We start from the raw sequence: 18,554 nt of genomic DNA, 5'->3' as shown, positions 1-18,554 counted from the left end.
CAAAGAAACAGTGGCTACAAAGAGGCCAAGAATGATAGAAATTATCTAAGAGAAATGTGACCTAGACTCAAACTTTCAACAGAAACAGCCAGAACTCATACTCCACAGGGAGTGAAGACACATATGTACACTCACAGAGTAAAATATTTATATCAAACTTTGCTCTGAATTAGTGAATCCCAAGAAGCCTAGCAGCAGTAAAAGTGAACTATCCTTTTGGAATCCTATGATGGCCCAGACCAGGGGACTTGTGGTGAGGAAAAACCACCATGTGGGCTTAAAAAAGAAGGTGGGGAATGGGGGATACTGAACCCCAAGAACTAAAAGCAACCTGGAAGAATATTTAAAATAAGAACATTACTTTAATGTGCTCAAAGAAACAAAGAAAGGACTAGGAATTGAAAGTCAATAATAGGACTCTATGGAAAAAGAATAAGTTAATTTGCAAAAGCAAAGGAATTCAACACATGAAACATCTGGTCAATGAAATAGAAATTCATGGATGCGTTGAAAGAGTAGACATCAGAGAATGAGTCCTGTGGAAGAAAAACAGGAGAAGATTACTTAGTGTAGCACTCACAGGTAAAGATCTGGAAAACATGAGTTTGAATGATATGGAAGATGAATGAAAAGAAGGGGAAGGAGAAGGAGGAGGAGGAGGAGAGGAGGAAGGGAAGTCTCAACCAGAACAAGTTAAATAAATCTACACATAAATACAGCATAGTGGATCTGCAGAACGTAAAAAGACAACTCCTTTAAAAATTACCAAAAGGAAAAGAAAGATTATCTTAAAAGTAATGGCAATTAGACAAAAGTACATTTTTACAAAGCAGCTAAACACTTCAGAAGACAATGTAATAACATATTCCAAGTGCCGAGGGAAAATATCACAGCTAACCTAGAATTATATATTTAGCAAGTGTATAATTTTAAGAGTAAGGGTTAATTCGGATATAATAAAGACAAAGATTTCTCACTCTAAATATCTTAAAGATTATTTCAGTACCAGGAATATTGAATAGAGAAACAAGTTGGATTTAAGAAGCTATATAAAGCAAAGAAATTGGCCAACATTTTTATTCATTTAAATATGAATTGACTGAAAGTAATGATAAATGACCAGACTTGGAAGTTTATAGAAAGGAGGAAGTAAAAGTGGTCCCAGATGTGGGAGGTGGAGGAGGGAAGCTGGGCATTGCAAATTTCCCATGTTGTGAAAGAAAAATACAGAGATTAATGAGCTTCGATGTGTGTAAAGTTAACTATGCCTCTTGAACGTTTAAAGTTATCCATTATAAGAATTGAAATAGAACACATTGCATCCAAATCAGTAGGGGACTAAGGGGATGGGGGGAACTATAAAGAAAATGTGGTTGATTCAATAAGAAACAGAAGAGGGAGGTAAAAAGACCCAAGAAAAGTCTGATGGGCCTCCCCCCTGGCCCCCCAAAACTCCCTTCTGCACTTCCTCTTCTCTTACCTAACCCCTTGATTTATGGAAATGTCAATGCCTCCTGGAAGATTTCCTTGACTCCACTGCGGATGAGCTCTCCCTTCCCAGAGACCCCTATGCTAAATCATCAGAACCCTTAAAAAGTCCCATTATTATAAGTGCTCATGGCAGAGTCTTAGCAAGAAATGTTAGTTCATGTCTCTCCCATGTTCTTTAACTTGTTCTATGGTTCCAAAAGATGGGTTTTCCTTCCTGAGACTTCTGCTAAAAGAAACAAAGACTGGAAAGAACCATAGTCTTGGGCTCCAGGTAATGTCTGCTTATAGAGTTTTTAGTCTCTAGGGAAAAGATGGGGCAGGAGGAGTGAGAACATCCTGGATGGGAAGAGTAAGCAAAGACCTTCTCCCTGGTGCACCAGAGAACTGGATGGAAGGAAGTTGGGGCTGAGCTGTGAGCAGTGTAGGGACCTCCATCCCTTGTACTATGGACCACATGCAGTCCAGTCCAAGCACTGGGCATTTATAACCTCCCCATCCCAATGAGAGTGAGGATGTTCTACATCTTGTTAAACAGCCTACTGTTTAACAGAGGGATCTCATTCATTGACCAAGATAGAACAAGGAGAAACAACTGGAAATTTTTCTGTCAGTTGGAGCAACTGTGGTCATGGAACTTCTGTATGTGGCCATGCCAACTGTGCACTACACACGTCAGGAGCAGTCATTCACATAGACAATAAAGTAAACGGTACCCCTCAACTGTTTGTGGACCACAAAATTCCAAGCATTTACATGATGAGCCTTGATTTAATCGCCTGTGTCCCAAGTTAAAAAACAAAACAAAACAAAAAACCCCAGCTCTCTCCTTGACTAAACTAGTGATGATTCTGAGCCCTTTTCTGGACTAAAACTTGACTTCAGTATAAAAGAACTGCAGCTTTCAGTATTACAGGAACTTAGAGGCTGCTTTTGCTAAAAGCACTAACTCTTCACTTGGGCCTTCACTTGGGTCTTCAGATGCCCAATAGGTAACTAAAAATAGGATTAAACTGTACCTTCATTCTGTATCTGTTTCCTTTATTACCTTAAACTTTGGGTTGGATTCTTGCTCAACTCTGAACACAGGCATGATTGGTCATCTAAAGCTGGTAATCAATTCCCTTCAATGCTGGAGGCACCAAGATAAGAGTAAGCAAGATATTTTTCAGGTTTATAGGGACACCAGAATCAACGTATTGTCACTGCCAGCTTTTACAATGCCCTGTTCCAGACCCCCAGGAGCAGTGCCTAGAGAGTAGCACTAAGATCACCAGCTTCACTGGCTATGCAACCCCCTCAGCTATGCAAGCCACTGACCTTTGCCTTTGTTCCCCTTCTCTGTAAAACCTCAAAGTTCTTCTCATCCTAAGTTACTAGATCTTTATTTGTTCTTCTTAGGATAGTCATACTGATTAAAACTCAGTACCTACCTTCACCACTGCTCAATTGGCAGTTTGGGATTGGTGGTCAAACCTAGCCCATTGAAACCCCCACAGTCAGAACCTTTGGCCTAAAACTGGTAATTTACCTTCCCAGTTACACTAAAATACTGAACAAACACTAATCACAGTTTCTGTCAGCTCAAAAACTGTGTTCCTAGGATAAAGACTTGACTCCTGTTTAAAATGCCTGCCTGAGAGAACTCAAGCTTGCCAAAAGAATTTATTTGTTCCAGCCAATTCCTGGACCAACAGCTATGAAAAGAGCATTTACTTTAGCAAGTTTGTTATTATAAATACTTTCCCTGCCACTTTGAGATGCAAATCTTCAAATCTTTAACCACCAGACCTGAGAGCTGCCTCTTCAATATGTATAACATCCAGAAAGATAGCTCTTTTCTCCTTTCTTCCAGAATCTTCAGGAAGGTAAGAACCTAATATAGTGGACACCTAGCTCCAATTTGCAAACTTCTGTTCTATATAGAAGAATACAAAGAAGTTTGTTTCTCCTCCAAATAAGTATCAACTAACAAACCAGACTAGATGACCTTATCACATAGAGCAAACCTCTTAGATTCCTTTAATATATATATTAAAGGAATCTATATATATATATATAAAATCTATAAATATATATATATATATATATTTTAAGGTACCGCCAATCTTGTTTCAGAGCAGGTGAACTCATCTTACATTGAGGTCTCCTACCTATTGCAGTAGTACTGGATAGAATTTGTCTTACTGCCCTTGACAAGTATTCACAGTTTTGTTTTTCTTTGGCAGTCCCTAACTGAGCCAAAAGTTCCATGAGGGTGGAGACATGCCTGTCTTGTATAATTGGTCATCATCAGAGTGAAGGTGCTCAGTGAATATCTGAATAACAAATAAATAAGATTGTTTCACTTGATTTGCTCTCCATTAATGAGTTACTTCCTTTAAAACTACCATCTTGTAAAACATAGAATGCTGGATGAATTAACCCACAGACTTAGAATTTCTGGAACAAAATCTACTGCCAATTAAAAATGGAGTGGTTTCACTGCCTTCAATTTCTTTTTGTTTTTTTCATCAAACTACATGAGTCATGCAAAATGGTCTTCAGTTCCAAGACTCCTCTGAGCTTCCTCATGATAAGAATTAACTTATACAATGATGGAGGAACAGAACTGGCTATTTTGATACCTACTGCTGAAGAAAGTAAAAATATTTTCTTTGGTGCAGGGGTAAAAAAAAAAAAAAAATTCTAATCACTATCTGCCAAGAACTACTGGAATTATTCCTACCCTGAACTAAATAACCACAATCAGAGTTCTTAATAAACAAAATTTCATTTGTTATTCCAACTTCAAAATAAATCCTTTGGGTAAGACAAAGAGAATTCATTTAAAACTCAATTGGTACTTTTTAAACAATATACATCTAAATATAATGAATAAAAAAATCCTGCAGAATATCTAGAATTGTTAGCCATTAAATACATATAACTTAAGAAAGAAAAGGTACAACTGAAGAACTATTTTAACGTTGAAATATAACAATACTTGTGATCATGGAGCAATGAATAGAACATTACATTACTGATGACTACAAACATCCACCCATTTGAAAAGTAATGTGGCTTTATTTTTTCAAGAAACAAAAATGCTCATGTATTTTGTCCAGTGATCTCACTCTTGGATTTATCCTTAAGAAATAACCCAGAAGAAGAAAAAGCAATAGTGCACAGAATGTTCATTGCCATGTTAATTGCAATATCACACACAAAAAGGAACCCAGGGGAAGACTGTCTCAACAAATCATGCAACATCAAACTATTGGAACATTTTACAACTATCCCAATCAATTATAATGAAGATAATGTAGCATAACAAAAACATTTGAAATATGGTAAGTGTAAAAAGCAGGGAGAAAATCTTTTTATTAATACCATGATTGTAGTCAAATCTTTTTATTGATTCTGTGATGTAATCTTATAATAATAATTATGTATGCATATACATATATACATATGTATGCATATACAGACCTGGAAAGGAATATGGAAAATAAACTTCTTTTTAGGTCTGTGATTACTATCACAGTGTTTTTAATGCCTCCAAATCCCCAAAATATTCATGTAAAACTTTTTAAATGAGAAAGAGGTCCTGTGGGGTACAGATCTTGACCTTAAACTGCAAGAGAAGTATGCATAGTACAAGTTCTAGCTTCAATACCGTCTAGGTGGGTATCCTTTAACAAGTTATTCTACCTCCATGGGTCTTTGTTTCCTTGTCTGTAAAATGGGGACCTGACAGTACCTGCTTTTATTTCATAGGATCACTATGAGAATCAAAAGACTAAGCACTCAAAAAATATCTGGAGTAATGTGAATAGTTTAATGTTGACCAAGTATTAGTTTTATTATTCTCAAATAATCTTTTACCCAGAATGCTCCTTATTTCAAACATATTTAAAAATTTTGCAAATAAATGAACTTTACTTCTAATTTGAGGTTATAAGTCATACTTTCTTCATATGCACCATACGTTAGTCCTTTCATTATATTTGGACATTTAGGCCTTTTCTTTTTTCTATTTATATTTTAATTTTAATGGAATCTTCATGCATATAATTTTTTCATTTAGTTGTAAGAGTTCAGTATATATCCCACTTTCCTCATAAGACCTTTCTTGGGACACATCTTACAGACAAGTTCTCTAAGATTCTGTAGCCTAGGGTCTAGGGGAGTTGTTGAATTTCTGTGGTAACTGTGTAGAGGGAAAAGACTTGGAAAGTGTGTTTGCAAAGAAATTAGTAACTTTATCCACTGGCATACCTTGAGTCACATATATACTATGGGAAATGTAAAGGTGAATTAATGCTGACTGTTTGATTACTATTTTTCTAATAATAATATTCTAAGAACACTTTAGGCTTACAGAAGGGCCCAAGAAGGGCATCACAAAGAGTGTGGCTTCTCAGCTCAGCTTCCAGGTGACCTTCCTCCCTGGCGCTAATACATCAGGCCTTACTGTAGATACTCAGAGGGCCCCTTCCTGCATGCCCTCCCTTTATTCCCTGGGGGACTTCCATGACCTCACCTATCACCTCCAGGACAAAGACTCAGAAATATGCATTTCTAGCTGCCAAGCTCCTTTACACTGGAGCCCTGTGATTGGGACTGTCTCTTCCATTTGGCTTGTCCTTTGACTCACACCCATCTGGTAGGCGGGACTCGGGCAGGCCACGCAAGGAGAGTTTGATGAAAGGGACCACTAAGGGCCAGTGTGTGATGGACTTGAGTCCAGTCACAGTAGAGCTGTTACTTTCTGTCCCTAGTCTTCAAACGGCATATGCATAAATCTTTTCTTTTACAGTTGCTGTCCTTAATGTTTAAAACAAAACAAAGCAAAAACAAGCAAATAAAACACGCATGCACGCGCACGCACACACACACGCGCGCACGCACATACGCACACAGGTGGATCTCTTCCCCACCCTGAGTCTTACACGGACTCAGGGTATAAAAAACTTCTGGAAAACAAAGAAAGGCCAATGTAATCAGGTCCTTTGTGAGCCTTCCTTCCACCACAATGCTTTAGAAGGTTTTCTGTGTTCTGTTTTATAACTATTTTCCATTAAGGGCAAAGCACAGAAGCACAGTCTGAGATGAGCATTTTGGCCCATGTTGCTGTCCCACAACAAGACATATTATTGAATGGGGAGACAAAAGTGGTAATCATTTTTAAATCCTGGCCTCTTCTATCTCCTGACTGATGCCAAATAATGCATGGGTCCTGAGGGGGATGCCCATGAGAGCAAAGCAAAGAGCCTTGTATAAAATATTGGTGGCAGAAGAGCTTTATGTCATCAGACAAGGAAGCATGGCAAAGTTCCTTGTCTTATCTATGTAATTATCATGGGAGAATTCAGAAGTAAAATGGCTAGCTCAGAAACTATTCACATACAATTTTTGAATCTAAGGCATAAGAAGATAGGATTTTCTCTTAAGTTTCTGACAAAAACATTTAATAATATTTTGACTTTACTTTTTTTCTAACCATATTGATTGAGTTATGGAAGGTGCCTCTAAGAAAAGAGTAACAGTTATTATTATTAGCAATCTGGGAAATCTTTTTTGCTAGACATTCCAAAAACTGGGAAAATAAATGACTCTAATTTGGGCTAATCAAGTTCTTTTGAAAGTCTAGTACTTTAAAAAATAAATAAGGAGAACCTAATCAAATTGTAAAATGATAGAACCTTAAAATACTTTTTTGTGATTTTTGGCATGAGCTCTAGAAAGAATTTTTGAAAACTGAGTGATGTTGATTTCTTTCATTTTCATTTACTTATTCACAGATTAATACTATAACTATGTCCACAATTATGAGCAATTAAAGCTGAAAATTGTCCTCACTAATTATAGCAGTGAAAGTAAAAGAAAAACGCCTGACATGTATACACAGATGGATGCTGAAAACTGTTTCATTCTAGCAGTAGCATTTATGCATGGAAACAGGAACACTGGAAGAGTAAAAGCCCCTTCCTTCCCAATAAGAAATATATTTCTAATGAAATTGTATATTTTTTCTGATAAAAATTATAATACAGTTATGTTACAATCAGTTGTGTACTAATTATAAATGTAATAATGAACCAATCCAGATATCTCTAACACATAGAAAAAGCTCTGTTAGCAAAGAATTTAAAAAGTTTGATTCCCACTTATGTACATATTTTTGTTGCAGAAGAGTATGAGACATAGTGATCACCAAGATTTCCTGGCATAAAAATACATTGATAGGATGAAATTCAGTGAGGTGAATGAAATGGAAATATGAGTTTCAGGGGAAAAGACTAATGCAAATGTTCAACTGTCAAAGAAAAACTTGACATGTTTTACAAAGTGATGATGATGACTATCAAATTCTGCAATATTTAGTTCCACTGGTAGCTATTTTTAAACAGATAAGAATTTTATCTTAAATGTCAATACTTAAGTAAATAAGAACAATATGCTTTGAAGCTATTTAAACATCTGAAGAGTTTTTTTTTAAGTAAGAAAATACCACAGCTTTAATTTTTTAAATACATATAGCTCTGTTTGTTGGATAAGTGGAAAAGTTGTGTATAGTTCTCTTGAGTAAACAAGATTTACCTGCTTTGAACTACATAGCATAATGCCAAAGAAGTGACATGAAAGGGGTTAAGGGGGAATGCTTTTATCTTCACAGCAATAAAATGCTAAACCTTAAATGTGCAGAAATATTTTTTGAAATTAAAAAAAATTAAGAAATTCTTTTAGGGATCTCCTCTGAAATTGTGGAGATCGTTGTTGTAGAGGATTCTAGAGTGTGGTCTACAGACACTGGTGAAGCAAAGGGATAGAGGAGACGAGGAGGTGAGCCATAATTATGACAGGACCTTTTGGGAGTCAGAAGGACACGGTGCCCTTCCCTGATGACTGGTCATTTAGCTTGCCTAGAGAAGGCAGTGGACAGAGGGAGCATGACATGAACTTCTGAATCAACTCTGAGTGTTAAGGTGGAATGTCTGGACTATGTTATGTAGGAACTGTGGGACTATTCAAGGCTTTGGAATTGGGAAGGAAAATAATTTAGAATTATTGAGCAAATATAAATTTCTAAGCACAGTTAGAGCCTTTGGAGAGAGAATATCCAGTTGGTGCCTGATGACAAGAATGCTAGATAAGTGTAGTTGCCATCTGATCTGTCCTCTCAGGGAGAACAAAGTGGTCACCAGCCCAAAGAGATCTTGGGAGGACAGTGAACATATGTATGTGAGCATGTGTGTGTGTGTGTGTGTGTGTGTGTGTGTGTATTGTGTGTGTTTGCTGAGGGTTGGGATGGCCTAGGGGCAGAATCAGGGAATGTCACTGCTTGGACTAAACTGGTTGGTGACAGCTGAAAGGAGCTCAGAGGAGGCTTTGTGAGGATGTGACCCAGCGCCTGCACTTAGAACCCCGCACTTAGTTTAATGCTCTGCTGTCACCATCTTGAAATCCTTAATAATCTTTGCACGAGATGTTGTCAGAGAAGAAAATCAAAGTGGAGTAGTATCGGTTTGGGGCACTTCAAATGGAATCAGGAAGCCTCGTTAAACGAAGTGTCAGACTCATCCACAGCTGAACTTTGCACTCAGCTGTCTGCACATGCCCACCCCATACATGCTGACCTTGTGAACTGGGCTGAAAGGTCACTCACTAAACTAAATTCACCAGCCTTTACTAACAGTCTTTAAAACCATCCCCCTTGCTTCCTGAGACTGCCCAAACCCTTTCTTAGGAGAGAGACTTCTGCTGCACAACTCTTGACAAATAGGGGACGCAATTAACAACCCCCCTTGCAATTTAAGCTATAAAACAGCCACCATCTTGTAAAACCTCAGAGCACATTTTCAAGGCTTGTTGAATTTTGTGTCCCCCAGATTGCAATCGTAATAAGCTGCAGATACATCCTTGTTCTCTTCTAGGTTGATTTTATCTGGGATGGAACAGTGCCTCACATTTTCCTTTTCTCATTGGGCCCCACAAATTACGTACCTGGTCTTGGTCTTGAAAGGGGTTTCCTAGGGTGAGAGCATCCCACCTGGCCTGCCTGCTTAGACTGTGTTGTCCTCACCCCATCACCTCCCAATGGTCAACAAGTCCTGTTCATTATCATCTCACAGTGTGTCACACCTGCTTTTCATTATGCGGCAGTACATTATATGGATGTAGCAGCTCAGAAAAGGAGGACTTGCTCAGGGGCCTGGGAGCTAGAGAAGGTTGTTGAGCAGAGGCAGCAACTGCTCTTGACTTGACTTCGAGGGCTAGTGCTCTGAGCTGTGGTGGGCGACTGTGCAGATGGAATGTCATTGCTTTGTAGGGGACTTATCACTGCCTCTACACAGACACAGGAAAGATTTCTGGGGAAAGGGAGCCTTCCCCTTATTGGCATAAAGGCATAGTGTAGAAAGACTGGAGGGGTTGTTTCTGCTCCCTCCTACACTAAATGATTATCTACCACAGTAAGGCAGTGAGCCCTGCAGTTCATTCCCTGAAAATAACTTTTTATTTTTCTCCGTGGCCCTAATTTTCTTGAATGTCCACAGAATAAATAGTTTTTCTAAAAGTTCTCCTTTTCATCACATCACCTTAGAGAATGGTGCTTGAGCTCAGGGATGTGGTGCTTTTGTGTTTCAATTAAAAAATCTTTTTCTTTTTCCTTTAAGAATTTAATTTACTGGATGATACAAATGAATTTGAGAGATGTGAATGTGTCTTCTAAATAACTCACTGATCTTTTCCACAAGCAATGCGTTTTTGAAAGGGGCACATACACAAAAATACCTACTCAAGTGGAAAGGGAGAGTACTATTCTTTCAAGCGTAGTTTAATTTCGCCTACTCTCTGATGTACATGAATGTAAAATGCTACAAATTATTCTTATGAGTTTTTAAACTGCAACAGTAAAATTTAATAAATAAGAGTATGCAATCTAATTCAAAAGTTTAAATATAAACTTGATGACTTTGTACTCTTCTGAAAAAGAAAGTATGTACTGTGGAAGGAACCACCAACACACCAGTGGAGCCTCTCACCCTAGTCTGCCCATCTCCCTCCCGCTCAGGTGCTTACCCGAAAGCAGCCAGAGAGAGGGCCCCTTGCAGTCTCTGAGAGTGTTAGCTCAATGAAGCAGGAGATTCCACGCACTTGGAATTACCCCGAGAGTCACAGCCAAATGATGGGACATGTGCAAGCCCCTTCCCTGGATGCAAGTGCTGATTAGGTCGTTACAGAAGTTCTGGGTGTTAGTGTTCACGGCATGCAAAGGAATACAACTGAGAGTGATAAATCCTATCCAGACCCTAGGGAGCAAATAAAATATTTCTTAAAAAAATTAGACACATTTAGGTTAAGATAGAATCAGTTAAAGATAGAGACCCTGTGTATTTCTAGAATTAAAATATCTATAAAAGAGCAAACTTTAAAAAAATACCAAAAAATTGAAATTCTGTGAAACATCAACATTAAGAAACAAACAAAAAGAAATATCTCTTAAGTGTGTTGGAGAAGGAAAAGAGTTCGTCCTTTGTGATCAGGAGGAATTTCCACCAACTAAGGTACTGAAAATGTTGGCCAGAGAGAGGTGATGGCCTTCATAGGCTCTGCCTCCAAAGCCATAATGCATGAAATGGAAAAAGGCTGGGAGAAGAGGTGCTTCTCTGCCCAGGACCCTTTCCAAACTTTGAAGCCCGTGGGCCTTCAGGTCCCCAAGCAGGTCAGCTCAGTGACATGTAGAAGCTTCCTGAAACAGCCAGTCTTACCCAGAACCCCCAGGAGACCACTTTCTCTGTGAATGGGAGGTGAGAGTTCCTTCAGAAAGTGTGGCCTCTGGTGGCACAGCATGTGGTGGGGCACAGTATGACACACAGACACATCATCTGTGTAGAGAATTTATATCCCCTGGAGGGCTGGGGAGATAGCTCAGTTGGTAGAGTGCTTGCCTTGCAAGCACAAGACCCTGGGTTCGATCCCCAGCACCACAAAAAGAAAAAAAAAAAAAAAAAAGTATATCCCCTGGATAAGCCTGAGGCACCAGTAATAGTCACTGCGCCACTAACGATTCTTTCTTCTTCAAAATAAATGGTGATACTACAATATGTATAATCAGAAAAAAGGAGAGATTGCACTCCATTTATGTATGATCTATCAAAATGTATAAATGCATTCTACTGCCATGTTCAACTAATTAGAACAAATAAAAATTAATAAAAACTAAATAAATGAAGTTAGCAAAATGCGAGTTATCTTGTTCTTCAGTTACGCTTAGGATCTGGGAGTCCCTCTAATCCGGAACACAAGTTACAGTTACACCTGTTGTAGCAGGTAAGGGAACACAGTGACTGCCAAACTCTGGTGAAAGATCTCCCCTACATTAAAAACGAGGCTCGCTTGCTTTTTAAATGTCTCCTTCAGAGAAAACTTCCACACTGGATCTTTCTCAAACAAGGTGGCAGGGTGTCAAATGCTGGTTGCCATAGCCCACTGTTCTGGCTCAAGGAAGTTGATAAAAGTTGAGAATATTCTCTCCCCTCCAGCTGAAGAATTTAGCTGATTGTATTCACCCAGCTTGCCCATCATAAGAAATTTAAGCAAGTGGGGGTGGTGAGGGAGGGGGAATGCAATGCCCCAGTCAAGAGAAGAAGGTGGTTCTCTCTGATTTGGGAAAGGTTTTGTAGAAACAAGGAGAGGCTGTGTAACACACACACACACACACACACACACACACAATGGGGTTGTTAGTTTTTAATTGTTATGCTTTCGATCTTAAATGTCCCCCCAAATCCTGTGGTGCTATTGGAAAGTGGTGGAACCTTCATGAAGTGGGACCTAGTGGAAAAAAGTTAGGTCGTTGGGGTCATGCGCTTAAAGGAGTTACTGGGACCCCAGCCCCTTTCTCTCTTTCTCTCTCTTGTGCTTTCCAGTCATCATAAGGTTAACAGGCCTCCTCTATCATGTACACCTACTTGATGTACTGTGCTACCACAGACCCAAAGCAATAGGGCCAAGTGAGTACGGACCGAAACTTCTGAAACCGTTAGCCAAAATAAACCTATTCCTTTATTAAGTTGATTTTCTCAGGTATTTTGTTACAGTGGTCAAAAGCTGATTCACACATTTATGTACTACGTTGGGTCAGAGAAGAATAATAAGTATACCAGAGTCATAAGGACAAAGAAAATCTTACTTTAAATCTGCATTTATCTCTAAAACTAAGATGAAATGATTAAATGTCCAATAAGTACAGAAATTAGCCTACATCCCCAATCTACCTTTCTATTTTTAGGTATTATTACATGGGCATGTGTATTGTATAAACCCCATTGAAAAGTAATTTGATAACATGTATCTCAAGAGCCTTAAAAATTCAGGTCCTTTTAACCATCGATCCCACAATTATCTATGTAAATAATATGAAAAATAAAAAAAAGTTATATGCATTTACTCACTCAGTGTTAAATAAATTATGGAAAACTAAAAGCAGCCAATATATTGTCAAAGAGGGACATGGTTTGTTGAAGTACAAATGATAAAAAAGATATTTGTACCACTAAATGGATATTTATTATGGGTAAAGATATTATTGTAAGTAAGATAGGAAGAAGTACGTGTTATAATACTTAAAGAAAAGGTCAGGATATAGAAAGGTTCAGTCTTAAAAATGGTAGAAAGATGTCTACTAAAATAAGATTTTAAAAATAAAATACACCAAAATGTTGCTGGCCTTAGGAATAATTTTTTCTTCTTCCCCTTTATACTTTTCTGTATTTTCCATTTCCTTAAAAAGAGATATAAATTACAATTAGGAGAACTAATCAAAAAAAATCTGTAAAAGAATCTTCAATAACACACCACTTTTTAAAGTAGCAGCATTTATTGGTTAAGTCATCCCCAAATCTAGAAACATTATGTTTTCTATTGGTTCTTCTATGCTATTGCATCATGTAAATTTGCTACATTCTTTGAGAACATTGCTAAGACAAGGAAAGCAAATTAAATGGATGCAATGATAAACAATGTAAAGCATAGTGAGTTAGTGAGTGGTTTGTGAACCACAGGAGAAACTCATAGTACATGCTAAGTCCAGATAATGAACAACCAGATGGTTGGCAAGGAAGTCATAGCATGTGCTAAATACTAACAGTAAATTAGAAAGCTGAGATGCTGAAAATACATTGAAAATGGAATCTATGATGGTACAAATATAAGCATTATTTAGAGCTAGAAAGGAATGGACAGATGAAGTCATGAGCCTGCAACCTGAGCTGATAGCTTGGTCACGCCTAGTGTTGACAATCCCTTGGTCATATGCAGTATGACCTATTCTGGTTCCACATTTATTTTGCCAAAGAAGTGCTATTAGAAGTCATGGATATTTAGCAGCCAACTGGCATGCTATAGCTACAGGCTAGCCATGAGGTTGTAGATAGAACAAGGGGGTGTCAACAGTCCCACGCACCTTCAGTCTGTGGTCCCCCTTACTCAGACTCTGGTCAGTCACATCAGAGAGATAGAACATATGACATTCACTAGCCTGCAAGTCAAGTAGTGTGGGCCTTTTTTCTGCTTATAACATTGTCGTTGGCTCTTTGCGGTACAAAATCCATGGATATTTGTCACCGCCTGCAGCAACAACTTGCACGGGTCTTATGGGTGGTGGAGTGGAAACTGAGCTACTTCTATCTTTCTCTTTAGTGCACTGCTTTCTTGCTTGCTTGTCTGTAGAGGATAGAGGAAATGAGGTTTACTTGCTTTGAGAGGAGAGAGAAAGAGACTTTGCTTAAGAGAGACTTTGAGAGAAGGACAGACTTTGCTTAGAGCTTAGAGGAAAAGAGACTTGCTATGCCTCACTCCAGGTCTACTGCTTACTGGTGCGTCCTGCATCCTGTGAACTAAGGGTGTGTCTACCTAAGGTGCCCTAGTGATGCGTCTCAGTTCTCCGCTCTGCGATCTGCCTTCCACCGCTGCCCCTACTCGCTGCTGCCCCGTGTGTCCCTTTCCTTCTACTAGCTGCCGTGGGTGTGTTTCCTTTCTTCTGGCTGCTGTTCGTGTCTAGCTGCTTCCCTGCGTGTGTCTTCTTCTACTGCTTTTCTGCTAATGGCTGCTGTGTCGCTGTCTCGCTCAGCCTATGCTTATATCACCTCCAGGAGGCGGAGAGCAGGGCCACGCCTCTTACACAAAGATTAGGCGAGATGCTCTGAGCAGGAAATTAGTGCTCAAGAACACATGCGCATACATTGTGTGCGTGGACGATAAAATCACCTGAGTGTGCTTATGTCAATTAACCTCCTTGCTGCCGGTGTGATCAACATGGCACAGCCCCCAACATAACATAAGATTAACACAGATATGTTTATCGACCCCATCATTTTCCATTATTTGTATTTTAATATATTTAGTAAACTGAAGATGTTATGGTTTAGATTTTAATTGTTCCCCAAAGACCCTCATGCTCAAGATTTGGTCATCAGCCTATGACACTACTGGGAGACAGTACAGCTTTTAGGAGGTGGGGCCTTAGTGGAAGGAAGTTAGGTCACTGGAGGCATGACTCTGATGGGGATATTGGGACCCCCAGCTCCTTCCTCTATCTTGGCTTTCTGGCTGCAGTGACGTAAGCACTCTTGCTCCACCATGTACTCCCTGCCATGGTGCTCTGTCTCTCCAGAAGCCCCTAAACAAGAGAGCCAACCAGTTATGGACTGAAATCTCTGAAACTGTGAGTCAAAATATACTTTTTCTTCTCATAAGTTATCTCAGGTATTTTGTCACAGCAATGGAAAACTGACACAGTGAGATTTAAGCATCTTAATTTGGTCTGTGAGTCTTTCTGTTTTGTGAATTCTTAGATAGCTTTTTTAGTAGGTACTTGCACTAGGGTTCTTCCCTATACAGTCTGTGGAAGTAGAGAATGTTCTTGTCTTTCTCAGAATGGTCCTTAACACAGGTTAGGATTTTTTTTTTTTTTTTTTTTTTTTTTTTTTTTTTTTTTTTTGTCTAAGGATCAAACCCAGAGCTTCCTATATACCGGCTCTACCACTGAGCTACCCTCTCAGACCAAACAGGCTGGAATTTAATATACAGACTCCCAGTGAACCAATGGCAGTCCAAAATCAAGACTGAACATAATTTAAAAACAAAATAAATATTTTGTGCAGAATAATCCTTTATAAACATAACCGACTTGAATAAAGTAGGAGAGGAGTTTGGAAACCAAAGCATAGAGCATCGAGGGAAGAGAATTTATCTGCAGAGGATTTGCTAGGAAACCCTCTGGGATGGCTGCTAAAGGGGTCATTTCTCAGCTCATCCTATAGCAGTATGCTCTTTGGTCCTTGAACAGGATCTAAAAGGTTGAAGACTGAAATTATTCAGTAAACACATCACTGAGCACCTGAATATTTTATGAGAAATAATTTCGGATTCATGGCTCCCCCATTCCATGCATTTCATTGTCATTATTCTTTTTAAAATCCTTCAAGCTTATCGGAATTTAGTAGTACAAAGAAGAAATGCATCATCCTTCCTTCTTCCTACTGTAACTATAAAACACACATCCTTTGGCCATGACCATGGGTACGTGAAGAGAATTTCAAAACTGAAGAGCATTTATGTGCTTTGAACCCACTGAGCAGGGTTCCAGGTGGATTCTGTTGAAAATACACCACAGTTAATAAACTTCCCTGTATTAGAAAACAACACAAAAAAGCCCCAAAGTTTGAAATATGTTGCAAGTCTGCTACTGAATTGGGCAGTGAGGCAACCCTGACTGATTTTCTTGCCCAACGAATCTGTTTATGGTTTGGTTAATTGCCAAGAGAGTCTTAGTGATTTCCATTGGTGATCGTGCATTTTGTATAATATGGTAGAAGACTTCTTCTCAAATATGATTGGTAAATTAATGGAAAAGGCTTTTAAAGTCTCTGAAAAACAATAAAACATCTGATACTTTTATTTTTACCTCCATTATGTTTCATAATAAGGGATTTCTGTTCTTTGAAAAGGTATATTTTTTCTGGTACCAGGGATTAAACCCAGGGGTGCTTAACCACTGAGTCACATCCCCAGCCCTTTTGAAAATTTTTTTATTTTGAGATAGGTTCTCATTAATTTGCTTAGGGCCATGCTAAGTTGCTGAGGCTGCTTTGAACTTATGATCTTTCTGTCTCAGTCTCCCAAGCCTCTGGGATTACAGGACTGTGTCACTGTCCCTGACCCTTTGAAAGTATTTCTGATGACTAGAGTTCACATTGTTTTTATGAGAGAAGTCAGTTCTTGAATGCAACTTCCATGATATCTAGGTCTAGCTTTTAAGAGTGGAATGAAACAAGTTCTTTGAGAATATGAGGCACTAATAAAGCAATCTACAACAATGTCTTTAGATTTTAATGATATTCCAGTAGGTTTTTGTACTTCTCAGATTATGCTATTTACATTATACATGGACTACAAGTTTCTCTATCACTTGGAAGCTAATTAGAAATGCAGGATCCAGCCCCTACTCAAACCTAAGGAATTTAATGTAAAAAACTTTCTGGGTGGTCTCTGTGCACATTAAAATTTGAGCAGCACTGATCTGGCCTATTCAGTACCTATTCCTGTAACATTTTTGAAAGGGGTCCATCCTTTTTTTCTCCCTTTATGTTCTATGCATTTGCATAAAACATAACTAAGTAATGTAATATAAAAGTGTAACTTGCACAAACAAGTTTGGCATAACACCCAACTGCCTCTCTAAGCATTCAACTCATGAGAACAGGAGCAAATGCATCTAGGATTAACTGTAGAGTAGGATGTAATGTAAGATTAATGTAGGGTAGGATGTTCACATGTGGGCATCACTACGGATGTCTTACAGCAGAATAAGATAGTATTTACAAATTCAAGGAGTAGCTTAGTATAGGTTGTTTAAAAGAGCTGGTCCTATGATAGTAATTAATATTCACTGATGACTTCTTATGAATTGTATTTAACCCTAATGACACATTGCAGGAGGGCATTTGAGATAAGCATTGCTCTATTAATCAAGTATCTCCAGTTTTTCTCCATTTCAGATACTTGGCGGGATTGCCCCTTTTAGTGTGCTTGTGGCCTGAAGGCATGTGTCAGCCTCTGTTGCTGTATCAAAATACCTGAGAAGGGGTGGGGGGGAAGGGAAAAAAAAAAACAGAATGAATCAAACAACATTGCCCTATGTAAATTTATGATTTTTAATAAAAAAAATAAAAAAAGAGAAAAGGTTAATTTGGCTCATAGTTTTGGAGATTTCAGACCATGATCAATTGACCCTATGGCTTTTGGAAGCACATGATGGTGGGAGTATGTGGCAGAGCAAGCTGCTCACCTCATCGCAGTTGGGAATGAAAATAGAGAGAGGAAGTGGCCAGCATCACACAGTCACCTTCAAGGGCATATTTCCAGTGACCTAAGAGCTCACATAAGGTTGCACCTCTTAAAACATCCACAACCTCCAAAAAGCACCAAGCTGAGGACCAAGCCTTTAGCACATGGGCATTTGGAAGACTTTCCATATTCAAACTATAGCAGGCAGGAGGTTCATTTGGTCAACAATTTGTAAGCAGAAATAACATGTCACTTAGAGTCAGGTAATTTTATTTATTTATTTATTTATTTATTTATTTATTTATTTATTTATTTATTTGGTACTGGAATTGAACCCTGAGTAGCTGGAATTATAGGCATGTGTCACTATTCCCAGCTGAACTTTTAGTATGAGACTCTTCCTGTGGCCCAAACACCAGCATCATCAGAGATGCCAGCTACTTAGCCAGCAAGGAAACAACTCTGAGATCTTGAGTGACCAGCCTATGGGGTTTACTGCAGCAGAACCTATCCATACTGACTCAGGCAGTATTATTACCTTGAGTATATAGTTTACTGCAGTTTTGGTTACATTTGGTTACATTACATTTATGTGGTAAACAGTGTGAAACATAGCAAACAATAAATCTTCAATGATCCAAATGAGTGTTCTATAAAAAGAGAATCTTTATTAGCCTACAAAAAATTTTAACTTGTAATTCTCCATGGATAAATTAGGTGGAGTTTGGTGG

At 38.6% G+C, this 18,554-nt stretch overlaps 1 protein-coding gene across 5 annotated transcripts in view; it reads right to left on the bottom strand.

Moving 5' to 3' along the window:
- Positions 1-18,554, bottom strand: part of HECW1 (HECT, C2 and WW domain containing E3 ubiquitin protein ligase 1) — a 422,686-nt gene that overhangs the window by 326,955 nt on the left and 77,177 nt on the right. The gene's annotated exons all lie outside the window — the stretch shown is intronic.

Source organism: Sciurus vulgaris, assembly GCF_902686455.1.
Source record: "Sciurus vulgaris genome assembly, chromosome: 8".
Taxonomy (NCBI): domain Eukaryota; kingdom Metazoa; phylum Chordata; class Mammalia; order Rodentia; family Sciuridae; genus Sciurus; species Sciurus vulgaris.
The sequence above is the reverse complement of the archived record's forward strand: the minus strand, read 5'-3'. Positions and strand labels throughout refer to the sequence as shown.